The sequence below is a fragment of the Rhinolophus sinicus genome, chromosome 13 (genome assembly GCF_057876585.1).
Source record: "Rhinolophus sinicus isolate RSI-liver-muscle chromosome 13, RSI-T2T, whole genome shotgun sequence".
NCBI classification, from domain to species: Eukaryota; Metazoa; Chordata; class Mammalia; order Chiroptera; family Rhinolophidae; genus Rhinolophus; species Rhinolophus sinicus.
In genome coordinates, this window is record NC_142513.1 from 42,235,975 (window position 1) to 42,243,995 (window position 8,021).

An 8,021-nucleotide genomic window follows, 5' to 3' on the forward strand; every position below is an offset into this window, starting at 1 on the left:
TTGGGCTAGAAGGTGCTAGGCTAGAAGCTAGGAGAGAATGGAGGAGTTAGGGGAAGACAAGTTGGGGGAAGACAATATATAAAAATTGTTTTCTATATTCCCAATTTTTATTCTGAATATTTTTTAACATACAGAAAAGTTGAAGGTATAGTAGAGTGAACAGTTTTAAACAATCTATCTGGATTCAACAATTATTAACATTTACCACATATGCTTTATCACTTTACAATAATACATGTTCATTTTGTTAAACTATTTGGAATTAAGGTTGTGGGCATCATGATACTTCCCCACTGAGTATTTCAGCATGTGTCTCCTAAGAATAGACATTCTCCAACATAATTACACCACCATTACTACGCTTTAGAAAATTAGCAATAATTCCATAATTTATTTCTTATTCAAATTCTCAAATTTTACCCCAAACAAAATGCAGTTTTACAACCAGTTTATTTTTTTTTCAGATCTAGGACCTACTCAAGTTTAATGCACTGCATTGCTGCATTTCATTATTATTTTTTAGTTTTTTATGTCCATATTCTCTTAATTTATAACTGTGACTATCCTTGTTGTCTTCTTTCCTTCTCTCCTTTCTGGCATTGACTGTTGAGAACCCAGACCATTTGTAGAATACCTCCCTGCTCCTTTCCAGGCTGTTTTCTCCTGGTGTCATTGCCCTTGCCCCTTTAGTCCCTGAACAGTCACAAACTGGATGTTAGATCTATAATCTGTATTAGGCACAGGCTACATATTTGTGATAGGAATGCCACATGTGTGTTATGTCACACTGCATCTCATTAAGAAGCAAATCATGTCCCTCTATTAGTGAGGCTAAGTTTGATTACTTGGTTAAGGTGGTGACTGCCAGATTGTCCCATGTGAATTAGTAAGTGATTAGTAAGTAATCTGAGGGGTAAGTGATACTTTGGTATCATTTCAATATTCTTTGTCACTGGAAATATACCTCATATTCCCCAATAACTTTTATCCAGTGGTCTTTAGCATCCATTGCCTGAATTCTATTGTTCATTCCACATAACTTGCTGGTATTTTTCTGTAAAGAAAAGCTTCCTTTCCCTTAACCCCCATCATGGGCTCATGGAATTAAAATTTTAATATGATACAATCAATTAACACCTTTCTTTTGATGCTCAAACTATCCAAATTATTCAGTGTATGGCAATGCACTAGAAAGTGCTGAGGGAAAAGTCAGACATAGAAAATGATAAAAAAAAAACTTGGAGGAGCCCATGGCACCTACAGAGTTAGCAGTTCTCAGTGGTTCTCAGCAACCCAAGTTATCGTGGAACACTTCTGTGTGTGTTTCTGACCAACAATGAGTGACTCATCATCAATCACAAAAATAGCTCATTCCACATTCCCAGGGTGCTCAAATGTGTTACGTATTAAAACGAATCAAAATACTGAACATATCTCAAGTATTACACTATTAAAAGAAGATAAAACAAAAGAGATTGCTTTTAAGGAATTGGCTTATGCAATTAGAGGCTGGCAATCCCAAATCTGCAGTGAACCGGCAAGTTGGAGACCCAGGGAACAGCTGATGTTGCAGTTCAAGTCTGAAGACCATCAGGCTGGAGAAATCCTTCTTGCTCAGGGGAGGCATACACTTCTTTTGTTCTATTCAGGTCTTCAACTTATTGGGCAAGACCCATCCACATTACGGAGGGGCAATCTGCTTTACTCAAAGCCCACTGATTTAAATGTCAATTTCATTCAATAACATCCTCACAGAAACATCCGGAATAATGTCTGACCACATATCTGGGCACCGTGGCCCAGTGAACTTGACATAGAAAATGAACCATCATAAGCCCTGATTCACGCATGTTGGAAATTCTACCCCAGGATCCAGGAGTGTTTGTGGAAAGTCTTGAGCTAAGTTTCTGAGCAGCTACAACCACATGATACCACACAATGCCATGTCCTCTTCTCCAAATCTTACAGTTCCTGTTTCCTAGCATTGGCCTGGACCTCAGGGTGACATTCCTGATAAATACTCTTTATGATTCAGACATTGGATGCACTTCCTATAGACAAACACATGGGACTAAGATAATGCCCTTTGCAGCCCCTGAAAATATCTAGTTATTTGTAAGTGGGAGGAAGATCAAGGAACTTGTTTTGGGTTTGGAGGGTAAAAGTAGCCCTGTGGAGAACGAATACCCAGGTCCCTAAATCTTTAATCATCATAGAGTAAACCTAGCCTTGTGGCATACTTTGAAACAATGTTAGTCTGTGTCTTGATTCTATGAATGAATTAAGAGGCCTGTTTTCATTTTTAAGGCCATATGATGGCCTTCTTTCCAAAAAGGGATATTGGATTTCAAGAACAATGCAAATTTGGGGTAAGCCATGATTAATATTGGGCTAATTTTTGGAAGAGAATGATAAGCACTGTGAAATGGACATCAAGTACAATCTTGGACCATTTGGACCATTCATCTTCTTGCCAGTATAGGGGATTAGATCCTAACAGCATATGTTTTATTGAACACTTACTATGTCCCTGGCACTGTGCTAAGGCCTCTTTTGTATATCATTTCCTTAGTTCCAAAAATAAACTAATAAGTTAAGGAACATCAATTATTACCTTTATTTTAAAGATAAGAAAACTGATGTTTAAGGAGGTTACACAAAGATTATGGAGTCACAGTGCGTGGACCTAAATATCCCATCTTTCTTATGACTTCAGCAAATTACATAACTTCTTTGAGCCTCATTTCCTCCCTGTGTAAAATGGAGCTCATAATAGAACCTGTTATGAGTGTTGTGAGGTTGAGATGAGATAATATATGTAAAGCTCAGAATCTGCTGGTGCCTGATGCACGGTAGACACTCTATAACTTCTTGCTTCAGTTGCTATCATTATGATTAGTTCTGATAACAGGAAACCTGGGATTTCAATCCAGGTCTACCTGATCCCAAAGCCATGCTCCTGACTGTCACAACATGGCACAGAACTTTGTCACTGAGTGGCAACTGGAGAGATTCCAGAAAGTGTTTCCTTTCCCTGAAGGGAGTTTTCTTGGTTTTTCTCCTCCATTCCCTTTTCTTTAAGTATTTTCCCTCTCGCAGTATTTTCTTTCTCTTTTTCTCTACAGATTTTTTTTTAAAGATTTTTTATTGGGGAAGGGGTACAGGACTTTATTGGGGGAACAGTGTGTACTTCCAGGACTTTTTTCCAAGTCAAGTTGTTGTCCTTTCAATCTTAGTTGTGGAGGGTGCCGTTCAGCTTCAAGTTGTCCTTTTTAGTCTTAGTTGTGGAGGGCGCAGCTCAGCTCCAGGTCCAGTTGCGGTTGCCAGTTGCAGGGGGCACAGCCCACCATCCCTTGTGGGAGTCAAACCGGCAACCTTGTGGTTGAGATGATGTGCTCCAACCAACTGAGCCATCCGGGAGCTCAGCGGCAGCTCAGCTCAAGGTGCCATGTTCAATCTTAGTTGCAGGGGACTCGAGGAATTGAACTGGCAACTTTGTGGTTGAGAGCCCGCTGGCCCATGTGGGAATCGAACCGGCAGCCTTCAGAGTTAGGAGCATGGAGCTCTAACCGCCTGAGCCACCGGGCCGGCCCTCTCTACAGATTTTAATTAAAATATGGCTAACATATAATATTATATTGGTTTCAGGTATACATCATAGTGGTTCAACAGTATACACCTCACACTATACATAGTTATTACCATATTATTGATTATATTCCCTGTGCTAAAGAAGTGATCACCATGATAAGTCCAGCAACCATCTGACACTGCACCACGCTATCACAATATTATTGATCTTTTCTACACCTTTAAAATTTTTCAATTAGAGTTGACATTCAATATTAATTTATATTAGTTTCAAGTGTATAGCATTGTGGTTAGATATTTATATAATTTAGGAAGTGATCCCCTGACTAGTACCACTTGGCACTATATATAGTTATTACCATATTATTGATTATATTCCCTATACTTTACATCCCATGACTATTTTGTAACTATCGACATATTTCTCAATCCCTTCACCTTTTTCACCCTGCCCCCAACTCCTCTCCCATCTGTCACCCCATAGATCGAGTACCCATCTGACACCACACATAGTTATTACAATATTATTGACTATATTCCTTATGCTATCCCCTTGACTACTGTGTAACAACCAGTTTGTACTTCTTAATCCCTTCCCCTCTTTGCCTACCTACAACCCCCCTTCCATCTGGCAACCATCAAAATGTGCTCTCTATCTATGAGTTTGTTTGTTTATTTTGTTCTTTAGATTCCACTTATAAGTGAAATCATATGACATTTGTCTTTTGGTATCTGACTTATTACACACAGCACAGTATCCTCTATGTTCATCCATTGTTGTCTCAGATGGCAAGATTTTGTTCTTTTTTATGGCTGAGTAATATTCCATGGTATATATGTACCACCTCTTCTTTATGCATTCATCCATTCAGTTGCCTTCATATCTTGGCTTATGTAAATAATGCTGCAATGGATATTTGGATGAGCACATCCCCTTGAAGAAGCATTTTGGGTTTGTTTGGATAAATACCCAGAAGTGGGATTACTTGGTCCTTCTTTGTCTCTTGTTATAGTCATTGTTTTAAAGTCTATTTTGTCTGGTATAAGTATTGCTACCTCAGCTTTTTGTTTGTTTCCATTTTCATAAAATATCTTTTTTCATTCCTTTACTTTCAGTCTGTGTTTGTCTTTCGATCTGTAGTGTGTCTCTTGGCAGCATATGTAAGGGTCTTATTTTCTTATCCATTCAGCCTCCTTATCTTTTGATTGGAGTATTTAATCCATTTTCATTGAAAGTAATTGTTGATAGGTATGTAGTTGTTGTCATTTTATTATTCATATTTTTGATGTTTTTTTTCATATTAAAGAAGTCGCTCTAAGATTCCTTATAATACTGTTTTGGCGGTGATGAACTGGTTTAGCTTTTTCTTGTCTGGGAAGCTCTTTATCTTTCCTTCGATTCTAGATCATAGCTGTGTTGACTAGAGTAATATTGATTGTAGGTCCTTGCTTTTCATCACTTTAGAATATTTCCTGCCAATCCCTTCTGACCTGCAAAGTTTCTGTTGAGAAATTAGCTGACAGTCTTATGGGGGCGCCCTTGTAGGTAACTAACTGCTTTTCTCTTGCTGCTTTTAAGATTCTTTCTTTGTCTTTAACCTTTGGCATTTTAATTATGATGTGTCTTGATGTGGGGCTGTTTGGGTTCATCTTGCTTGGGACTCTCTGTGCTTCCTGGGCTTGTATATCTATTTCCTTCACCAGGTTAGGAAAGTTTTCTGTCATTATTTCTTTAACTAGGTTTTCAATTCCTTGCTCTCTCTCTTCTCCTTCTGGTACCCCTATGATGTGAATATTGGTACCCTTGATGTTGTTCCAGAGGCCCCTTAAACTCTCCTCAGTTTTTTGGATTCTTTTTTCTTTTTGCTGTTCTGATTGGGTGTTTTCTGCTACCTTATCTTCTACATCGCTGGTTGGATCCTCTGCTTCATCTAATCTACTGTTGATTTCCTGTAACGTATTCTTCATTTCCATTATTCTATTTTTTATTTCTGACTGGTTCTTTTTCATGTTTTCTCCATTTTTATGTTTCCTATCTTTTTGTTGAAGTTCTCCCTGAGATCATTGAGCATCCTTAATAACCAGTGTTTGGAACTCTGCATCTGGCAGATTGCTTGTTTCCATTTTGTTTAGTTCTTTCTCTGGAGATTTGTTTTGTTCTTTTATTTGGGAAACGTTTCTTGTCTCCCCATTTTGACTGCTTCCCTGTTTTTGTTTCTGTGTATTAGGTAGGGCTGCTACGTCTTCTGGTCTTAGTAGAGTGGCCTTATGTAGTAGATGTGCGCTGTAAGGATCAGTGGTGTGGTTTTCTTGGTCATTTGAGCCACAAACTTCAGGTGTATCCCTTGTGTGGGTTGTGTGTGACCTCCTCTTGTAGTTGAGTCTTGGTTGCTATTTGCACATCAATAGGAGGGACTGGCCCTCAGGCTCATTGGTTGTGAGGACTAGCCATGACTACAGTGGAGGAGCTGTTGTGCAGGGGCTGACCCTACAGAACAGGATCTACCTCAGCAGGGCTCATCTGTCCCTTGGGTGTGTCAGCCTTGGATGCGTCATCCTTGGATGCAATTGGGTGATGCTCCAGATCATTTCAAACTGGCCACTGGGGGTGCCAGCCCCAGGACTACCTTGGAGGGGATCCGCTACAGGTCAAGTTCAGCCGTAGCCCATGCGCCACTCAGAGCCACTCAGCAGGAGCCACAAAGAAATCCACAAATGGCCACTGCCTGTGCTGTGCTTGGACGTGCCTCAAGAGGCCAAGCTGTGAACCAAGGCCGGCTGCTGCTAGTGCTGGACTTAGGGCTGCTCAGCCAGAGGTACAGGACATACTCAAGCCAGATGCTGCTTGTCTGGATTCCACAAACCTTTGAGAGACCCTAGGGAAGTCTGCAGCATGAGCTAAGGCAGGCGATTAGTATGACAAAACCACTGGAAGTGGCTTGGGTGTGCCTGAAAGTTGGGCAGGTTGGGCTCTCAAATCACTAGGGCATGGCGAATGAACTGTGTTCGTGAGTTTGATGGAGACTCAGATATGGCGGCTGCCTGCATATGCAAGCTGGGAACGGGAGGGCTCAACAAAGAAACAATGGCCTCTGCCAGTTCCTCTGTCCAGGAGAAAGCTGTCCCTCCAGCCCCTGTCCCAAGCCAAACAACTCAATTCCCCCCATATGTCCCTGTTTCCTTTCCAGCTGCTGCCCCAGCACTGGAGGGCAGAGCCAGTTAATCCATCTGTGGGTAAGTTTGTGTGTGGTCCCTTTAAGAGGAGCAGCTGGGACCACAGCCACCCTCTGTTTTTCACAACCAGAAATTATGGGGACTTCTCTCCCTGGCACTGGAACCCTGGCCTGAGGTGGCTTTGGGAACTCCCACTGCTCCAGGAGGTGGGGACCTCCACAGCTGAAATAGCCCTCCAGATTTTTAATGGTCACACATGGGTGTGGGACCAGCTTGTTCCACGTCTCTGCCCCTCTTACCAGTCTCAAGGTGGCTTCTTCTGTATGTCCTTAGTTGTAGGGCTTCAGCAAGATTTTAGGCGATTCTCAATGATGGTTGTTTTGTAGTTTAGTTTGTTTTTACATTGACTGTATGTTAACTTGGTGTATTAGTTTGCAAGGACTGCAGTAAAAAAATACCACCAACTGGGTGGCTTAAACAGTAGAAATTTATTGTTTCATGGTTCTGGAGACTAGAAGTCCAAAATCAAGGTGTCAGCAGGATTGGTTCCTTATGAGAGTGATGAGAGAAGGATCTGTTCCAGGACTCTCTCCTTGGCTTTTAGATGACCATCTTTTCCCTGTGTCTCTTCACACTATGTTTTCTCTGCCTGTCTGTCCATGTTTTCAAATTTTCCCATTTTATAAGGGTCTAAATGACCTCATGTAAGTTGATTATGCCTGTAAAGATTCTACTCCAAATACAGCCACATTATGAGGTTAGGATTTCAGCATATCTTTTTTAAGAGGACATAATTCAAACTGTAACACTTGGGATAGGTTTAAAGTGGGAGTGACGGAGATCATGGGAGGCCCAAAGCCCCGAGCCATACCCGGTGATGTCAAAGTTTAGTCTAATTCTAGTGCCTGCCTCTGAGTATAAAGGCCTTGGGGTTGGGTATGCAGTTGATGATGGACGTTTGGTATTCAAGGCATATGACTTTTAAATGAATGAAAATAATAATTTGGAATAGCAATTCCATTAGGAAAATGGGCATATATATACTAAGTAGCTTAAGAGAAATAAGCAAGTCAGCTAGGACAGTTCTTCCTACTGATGAAGCAACTGTGAACTTTGTATATTTGAACTTTGTCTACTTTTCTATTGCGCTGTCACATCTTTATTCTCATTCTTACTTTTATTTGATATTGAAATATCTAACTGTATATTTCTGATAGACATCTAATTCTCACTGAGTTAATGGGAAATTTTAGGCC